Genomic DNA, 8,812 nt, shown 5'->3' with positions numbered 1-8,812 from the left:
CGCGGAGGCGTGGCCATCTAGGGTCCAGGCTGGTCTCAGGGAACCCGACCCTGGGCCTGGCTCTCAGAGAGTCATGGGAGCAAGGGGTCTGGCTCAGCCGGGGAAGTGGCCTGGAGGATGGGCTTTTGAGCTGGGCTGCAGAGCCAGCGATCTCTTGAAATGAGGAAAGAAACCCTCATTCTGATTTTTCTCTACGCAATAGAGGGGCTCCAATTCCTGAGCTCCTAGACACCCTGGGAGAATCTGGATTTTACTTTTTTGAAAACGCACTGTAAATAGCAAAGAGGTGTTTTCTCTGAGATTGCCAGCCAGTGGCAACATGGTCCCCTAAAAAGGCCTGTAATGGCCTTGAGGAAAGTTTTCTGTTTCCTGTCTGGGCCTAGGGGAAACAGACCAAGTGTGTTCTCCATCCTTCTATGCCTGCCTAGTCACCAAGCAGGCTTCCTTGGGTCAGGCATGGCAGGGTCTCCACCAGGTACAAAGCAATCCCTTCTGTGCTGGAGCCAACTGGTGCCAGATACTGTTTATAGATGAAAGTGTTAAAGCTGATCATGGAATCCATCAGATATGTATTTAATTTCCATTCGAACATGGGTCTTTCTCCTTTTTATTTTTCGCTTTCTCCTCTGCAGGTTAACTTGCATTCCCCAGGTAGTTTGAATGAGTCTCAGCCCAAATTTGCAAACTCAGTACAGCCATCCCCTGGGAAGTTACCCTGTCTAAGCCTCCTGTACAAGTCCTAGGAAAAGAACCTGTTTTCCTTTGGGCATGTGAGCAGTGAATTATTGCTCATTCAGAATTTCATGTGTATGTGTTGCTGATGGCCAGGTTTAGAGAAACCAACCTATTTATTTTTAGAGGAGAGGTGAACTGATAACATTCTTTTCAGGCATCACTATCACGAGGCAGGAAAGGGCTAATAGTATGACAGTATCCTGAGGACAATAGAGAAACTGCAAACTGCAGAAGCACGTGGTCTGTGGCCCTGACCAGCATCTCTCCATTTCAGGATATGGAGATTCTGCAGGAACAGGTATTTCTTCAGAAAGAGAAGGGACTGATATTTTAGATGTGACCAGATGCAGGGCACGCTCTTATTGCCATGCCAGCATTTGCTATTCATGATGTTAGTATTCAAAAATTAAGAAACACCCTGCCTCGGCCATTGGTGTCTACTAATCCATTGGAAGAGAAGACTGGAATCCACCACTTGCTAGCTTCTTGGGTCTCATTCCCCCCCTTTCTCCCATAGCTGAGGACCACCTATCCTAGATGGCTGCTGTTATTGTTCAAAGGAACATCTTTAGAGCCTGAAGCCCAGGAATAGCCCGTGGCAGGCACCTGGTAAATGTTAGTTTTCACTGTCCTCTCCCAACACTATGAAACATGCAGCACTCTCTGTAACTGCCCCTGTGGATTTCCGTAGGCAGGAGAATATCCAGTGTTAAGTGGAGCTGGTATTTTCAGAAATGAAGCCCCTTTCCTTATTTGTGCCAGCCCGTTTTGTCTTAGGCATATGTGCATACACTGCATTATTGCCCACTCTATTTTATTTGCATCTGTAACGATGGCCAGGTTCAGAGATACCACCCTATTTACTTCTAGAGGAAAGGTGAACTGATAACCTTCTTTTCTCATATCATTATCTCTAGGTAGGAAAGGGTTAATAGAGTTAGTGTGACAGTGTAGTGTGGACAGCATAGAAACCTCCCCAACCTCCACCCGTCCGCAAGCTGCAGAAGTACCTGGTTTGTGGCCTTTGCCAGCCTCTCTTCATATCCTGATTCTGCAGGAACAGGTGCTTGAACATTAGGAGAAGGGGCTGAATCTTTGGATGGGGTTTCATGAAGGGCACACCATTATTGGGATGCTAGCATTTGCCATTCATGACATTGGCATTCGGGTATCATGAAACACAGGAAGGTTTTTCCAACCCCCCACCGTATTGACTGTTGGGATCTACTAATCCATTAGAAGAGAAGGCTCAAATCCATCATTTACTGACCCGTTGGGCTTAAGTTCCCTCCTCTTTGCCATAGCCAAGCACCACCTGTCCTAGATGGCTCCTGTTTTGTTCAGAGGAACATCTCTAGAGCTGCAGGCCCAGGAATAGCCCTTGGCAGGCATCTGGTAAATGGTGTTTTCATTTTCCTCTCTCCCACACTATGGAACATGCTGGTGCCCCTTTTGGACTTTTCCATACTGTGGGCTTCCCTTTTGCCATTTCCTTGCACCGTTGTGCCTGTGCCTGGCACCAACTTTGCCCAGGATCACCACTTGTATCCACCTGCAGACATTTTTAAATGCATAAGTTAGGCCTCTTATTGAATTGAAATTTATTTTATTCCTGATGCTACAATATTATTTGCATTGATACCCAGTCCATAATTTGTTTCAGTTATCCTGGTGGGGTGGGCCTTCTGAAATCCAGTTTGAGCCTCCCTGTAGCAAAAGACTTGCAAGGTTATTTGTCAGGAAGTTCCAGACCTTAGCAGCAGTTACTGCAAGGCACTGCTGGGCTTTTTCCACATCTGAAGGGCAGAGGTCCTGAGTAATTGCAGTGGGCAGGAGCTGAGTCATGCTTGGTTTCTTGCTGTGGTTTGGTATGTTGCTAATGATCCCTGGAACCTGCCTCTTTCTAGATCCTTTCCCTCCAGTGAGTGTGGTGACAGGCCCATCAGGCAATGCCTTGATGACATTCCACTCTTTGAACTGTGCGAGTTCCTGTAGGGAAAGGAAAGCCAGTTACAAGTGGTCATCTCCTACCTGGATGGCACTGCTCTGTATATGGCTGCCCTGTGGATTTTCACAGGGAAGGGAGTATCTAGACTTGAGTGTAACTGGAATAGACAACAAAGAAATGGGGAATACATGCAAGGGAACTGGTTGATGGCCTAAGATAATACCATGAAGCCAATCTCATGCCTGTCTGGTGGTTCAGAGGTTAGAGCTCCAGTCTTTGAGCAACTGTGCCCATTGTTGAGAAGTATGTATACTATGATAAACACCAAAGGTGGGAGTCTTCAGCTAGCCTCCAGGTGGCTCTATTTTAGAGGTCTCTTTCTGTTCCTGAAAGATGGTACAGGAAGTCAGAGTATAATAAGATGTGCAGTGAATTTAGATGATGCCAGGCCTTGTGCTATGTGATTTACATTAATTACTTCATTTTAAAATCTTTTTTTTTTTTTTTAGACAGAGTCTCGCTCTGTCACCCAGGCTGAAGTGCGGTGGTGTGATCTTGGCTCACTGCAACCTCCACCTCCTGGATTCAAGCGATTGTCCTGCCTCAGCCTCCCAAGTAGCTGGGATTACAGGCGCGTGCCACCATACCCAGCTAATTTTTGTATTTTTAGTAGGGACAGGGTTTCGCCATGTTGGCCAGCTGGTCTTGAACTCCTGATCTCAGGTGATCAGCCCGCCTCAGTCTCCCAAAGTGCTAGGATTACAGGCATGAACCACCGCACCTGGCCCGTTTTAAAATTCTCAATGTCTGTCATTATTATGATACCCTATCTTACAGATAAAGAGACTGAAGCCCACAGATATCAAGCAACTCACCAAAAGCTTCATAGCTGATAAATGAACTCAAGATTTAAGGTTAGACAGTTTGGCTCCAGAACATACACCACTGATCTTGACACCATTCTGTAGTTACTAGAGCACCCCATTTACAAAAAAAGGATCAGGGTGATTACATGACTTGCTCAATTTGGACAGCCAGTGAGTTCCAGAATTAAAGCTAACACCTAGGTCTCCTGACTTCAAATCCCATTCTTTTTTCAGGCTGACATTTGTCTTATCCCAGGTCCTCTGGAGCAGTGCATCTCAGACTTGAATGCACATTGGTATCCCCTTAAGGATCTTGTTAAATTGGGGATTCTGATTCAATACTTCTGTAAAGGGCCTGAAATTCTGCATTTCTAACAAGCTCCCAGGTGATGCTATTACTGCCGGACCTCAGACTATGCTTTCAGTCAAAAGAAGATTTGAGCAACCCCCTGGTTTAGCAGCTGTGGCTTCCAAGCAGGAGAATTTCCTTAAACACATATCTACCTACACACACACACACACACACACACACACACACAAAGACACAGCAGGTGTGTTCTCTGAGTCTCACTTCTGAGACCCCTTAACAATTCTCTTCTGGGGTGAAGAGTCTGAGGCCCAAGGAGGGAAAAGACTCTTCAGGGAGTTATTAACAGACTGGAACTAGGACCCATTCCACTTGACTTCTCAGCCAGTGTTCCTTTCCTCCGTTCCATGTTCCTTCCTCTGTTGCATGAGGGTTTCTGGGGAGAACAGTAGTAAAGGAATGGGCATTGTTCAATATCACATTATTCATGACTTTGCAGGAAAAAAACAAGGTGATCCTCATTCCAGATCTTCTTGCCCACCATGCTGTACTGAACACATGATTTAGCTGCCCGGGAGGATCCAACTATACTGCGCCTAGGAGAAAGGTCAAAATGGTTCCCTTCAGAAATCTGCTTGCCCATGCAGCTACCATCCTGGGGAAAATGTAACTACAGCAACCTCTCAGATGCTCAGATACCATTTGTAAGCCCAGTTGCCTGCCCACAAACTCCAGGAACTACCAGTAACTAGATGCATACTACAACTTTTGTAGTATTATGGTTAGGCCAAACTACTGATTAGACCCAAAATTTAATGGCTCAGATACAGTCTCTTTCTTGCTCACACAAGAATCAACCATGGGTATTCCATATTGACAGGCAGTGCCCCTTCATGTATACCCAGCCTGTTATCATCTCTGCCCTCTTCAAAATGGCTTCCAAGGCACTCTGGTCATCATCATTCCTGGAAGTAAGAAAGAACGTGGACGAGCATAGCTCAGGGTTTACAACTAGCTTTCAGGATCACCATGGTCAGGAAATTGTTTCTGCCACTCAGAGGTCAGAAAATTGCAGAAAGCCATTGCTGATAGCATGAGTATCCCATTGGCCCCAGGATGATTAGCTTAGAAAGGAGTTTAACAGGGTGCTGTGAAAACTCACATCTACTCTTCCTGCTAGAGGAAAAGTATGGCTTCTAGCTCCCTTCTGTCTTCCAAATTTTCTTCAGAGATTGCATTCGCAAGGGAGTCTGAGAAATATTGTCTCAAGGCCTCCAGTCTCTGAAATCCAGGGAAGGGAATAAGAGTGGGAATATTGTGGAGTGTCAATAGACAATACCTGGTGCATCTTTGAAATTCACATTAAAGTTGAAAGATTTGTCTCCCTTTTCTTCCTTCCAAACTGAAGTAGAAGACTGCAGAACCCTCTAGTGTCGCTGCAAACTGAGGCGTCAGCTGCTGAGGCAAGCAACAGTGGCTTGTGTCATGAAATTTTCTTTTCCAGGCCCTAAACTCCCTGGGTATAAAGTTAGTCCTAGTTTATATTCCCCAGTATTCTTGTTCCACTGGTTTAAATGTGTCCCCCAGAATTCATGTGTTGGAAAGTTAATCCACAGTGGAACATTGTTTAGGTGGGGCCTTTAAGTTTAAGAGGCGAGTAGGATTAATGTGGGATGGGGTTCGTTATTGTGGGAGTGGAGTTCTTATAAAGGATGAGTTTGTCCCCCTCTCTTGCTCTGTCTCTCCTCTGTGATGCCTTCTGCTATGTTATGATACAGCAAGAAGGCCTTCATCAGATGTGATGTGGCCCTTCAGTCTTGGACTTCCCAGACTCCAGAACCATGACCCAAATAAATTCTGTTAACTAAAAATTACCTAGTCTGTGGTATTCTGTTATGGCAGCATAGAATGAACTAAGACAGAAAATTGGTACTGAGAAGTGGGGCAATTGTTATAACAAATACCTGAAAATGTGGAAGCACCTTTGAAATTGGGTAATGGTTAGAGGCTGGAAGAATTTTGAAGAGCAGACTAGAAAAAGCCTAGATTGCCGTAAATGGAGCATAAAGGTCATTTCTTGTGAGGTCTCAGAAGAAGACAAGAGCTGTAGCAAAAGCCTAAATCTTCTTAGAGATTAGTTAAGTGGACATTTTATTACATCATTCTTGCATTGCTGTAAAGAAATTCCTGGCTCTCTGCTCCTCCTGTTCGACAGACAACCACATCTTCTCTTGCATTGCCAGCCGCATCCATGAGACACCATGGGGAAGGTGAAGGTCAGAGTCAACGGATTTGGTCGTATTAGGCGCCTGGTCAGCAGGGTTGCGTTTAACTCTGTTAAAGTGGATATTGTTGCCATCAATGACCCCTTCATTGACCTCAACTACATGGTCTACATGTTCCAGTATGATTCCACCCATGGCAAATTCCATGGCACCGTCAAGGCTGAGAACGGGAAATTTGTCATCAAATGGAAATCCCATCACCATCTTTCAGGAGCAAGATCCCTCTAAAATCAAGTGGGGTGATGCTGGCGCTGAGTATGTCGTGGAGTCCACTGGCGTCTTCACCACCATGGAGAAGGCTGGGGTTCACTTGCAGGGGGGAGCCAAAAGGGTCATCATCTCTGCCCCCCTCTGCTGATGCCCCCATGTTTGTGATGGGCATGAACCATGAGAAGTATGACAAGAACCTCAAGATCGTCAGCAATGCCTCCTGCACCACCAACTACTTAGCGCCCCTGGCCAAGGTCATCCATGACAACTTTGGTATCGTGGAAGGACTCATGACCACAGTCCACGCCATCACTGCCACCCAGAAGACTGTGGATGGCCCCTCTGGGAAACTGTGGCGTGACGGCCATGGGGCTCTCCAGAACATCATTCCTGCCTCTACTGACGCTGCCAAGGCTGTGGGAAAGGTCATCCCTGAGCTGAACGGGAAGCTCACTGGCATGGCCTTGCATGTCCCCACTGCCAACATGTCAGTGGTGGACCTAACCTGCTGTCTGGAAAACCCTATCAAATATGACGACATCAAGAAGGTGGTGAAGCAGGCATTGAAGGCCCCCCTCAAGGGCATCCTGGGCTAAACTGAGCACCAGGTGGTCTCCTCCGATTTCAACAGTGACACCCCCTCCTCCACCTTCAATGCTGGGGCTGGCATTGCCCTCAACGACCACTTTGTCAAGCTCATTTCCTGGTATGACAATGAATTTGGCTACAGCAACAGGGTGGTGGACCTCATGGCCCACATGGCCTCCAAGGAGTGGGACTCCTGGACCACCAACTCCAGCGAGAGCACAAGAGGAAGAGAGAGACCCTCACTGCTGGGGAGTTCCTGCCACACTCAGTCCCCCACCACACTCCCCTCCTCACAGTTTCCATGCAGACCACTTGAAGAGGGAGGGACCTAGGGAGCCCCACCTTGTCGTGTACCATCAGTAAAGTCCCCTGTGCTCAGCCAAAGAAAAAAAAAGAAGAAAAGAAAAGAAATACGTGAGGTTGGGTAATTTATAAAGAAAAGAGGTTTAATTGGCTCACAGTTCTGCAGGCCGCACAAACATGGTGCCAGCATCTGCTTGGCTTCTGGGGAGGTCTCAGGGAGCTTTTACTGATGGTGGAAAGCAAAATGGGAGCAGCCATGTCATATGGTAAGAACAGGAGCAAGAAACAGAGAAGGGGAAGATGCCACACACTTTTAAACAACCAGATCTTGTGAGAACTCACTATCACAAGGACAGCACCAAGGGGATGATGCTAAACCATTCATGAGAAATCCAGCCCCATGATTCAGTGACCTCCCACCAGGCCCCACCTCCAACATTAGGGATTACAATTGAACATGTGACTTATAGGGGACAACATCCAAACTATATCAGTTGTGATCACAATGTTGGTAGAAATACAGACAGTAAAAGCCATTCTGATGAGGTCTGACAGAACTGAGGGACAAGGTATTGGAAACTGGAGTAAAGGCCATCCTTGCTATACATTTGCGAAGACTTTGGTGGAATTTGTGTTCATGTCCTAAGACTTTGTGGAAGGCAGAACCTAAGAGTGATGAACTAGGATATCTGGCAGAAGAAATATCTATGCAGTAAAGCGTTCAACATTCTGCATGGCTTCTTTCGGCTGTTCACAGTAAAATCAGAGAAAACAAATGATTTCAAGGCAGAATTTATAATTAAATGGGAAGCAGAATGGAAAGATTTGTAAAACTTCCAGTCTGGCATGTAAAGAATAAAAAAGGATGCTTGAGAGAGAATACTAAGGGTGTGGCCAAGCCACTGTTTGCTAAAGAGATTAATATGGATAGAAAGTTCTGTTCATCAGTGTATTGGGGAGAATGACCCCAAAGGGATTTCAGAAATCTTAAAGGCAAGCTAGGATTTTGAAAGCAGGGTTTCCAGAGAGTTCCCTGCAGGACCTCAGCATTCACTGCCCTGTGCCAACTTGGGACTCTGCCCCCTGAGTTCTGCACAGTGCTCCTCAGCCACCTGGCCATGGCTCAAGAAGGCCCAGGTAGGGCTCATCCTACCGCTTCAGAAGGTAGAAGCTGTAAATCTTGCTGGCGTCCACAAGAAGCTAATTCTGCAGGCATTCAGAATGTAAAAGCTATAGGGCCATGTCAGATTTCAAGGATGTAATGGGCAGCTTGGTAGCCCCAGCAGACTTGTCACAGAAGTAGAGCCACCACAGAGTCCTCCTAGGGTATTACTTAGTGGAGTCATTGGAGTGGGGCATCTCCTGAGACTACAGAACTGTAAGGCTAGCAGCATGCAACTCCAGCCTGGGAAAGCTGCAGGCATGAGACTTCAACCAGTGAGAGCTCCTGGGTGGTCTGAGCCCAGCAAAGCCATAGGGGCAGCACTGCCCGAGGCCTTAGGGGTCAAACCCCCACCCTAGTGTGCCCAGGATGTAGGGCATGGAATCAAAGGAGATTATTCTGTCTTCT

At 46.6% G+C, this 8,812-nt stretch overlaps 1 pseudogene; it reads left to right on the top strand.

Moving 5' to 3' along the window:
- Positions 1-6,114: 6,114 nt before the first annotated feature.
- On the top strand, positions 6,115-6,947 carry LOC101153024 (glyceraldehyde-3-phosphate dehydrogenase-like; annotated as a pseudogene).
- Positions 6,948-8,812: the final 1,865 nt, after the last annotated feature.

This window comes from Gorilla gorilla, chromosome X (genome assembly GCF_029281585.2).
Source record: "Gorilla gorilla gorilla isolate KB3781 chromosome X, NHGRI_mGorGor1-v2.1_pri, whole genome shotgun sequence".
Lineage (NCBI taxonomy): Eukaryota > Metazoa > Chordata > Mammalia > Primates > Hominidae > Gorilla > Gorilla gorilla.
The sequence above is the reverse complement of the archived record's forward strand: the minus strand, read 5'-3'. Positions and strand labels throughout refer to the sequence as shown.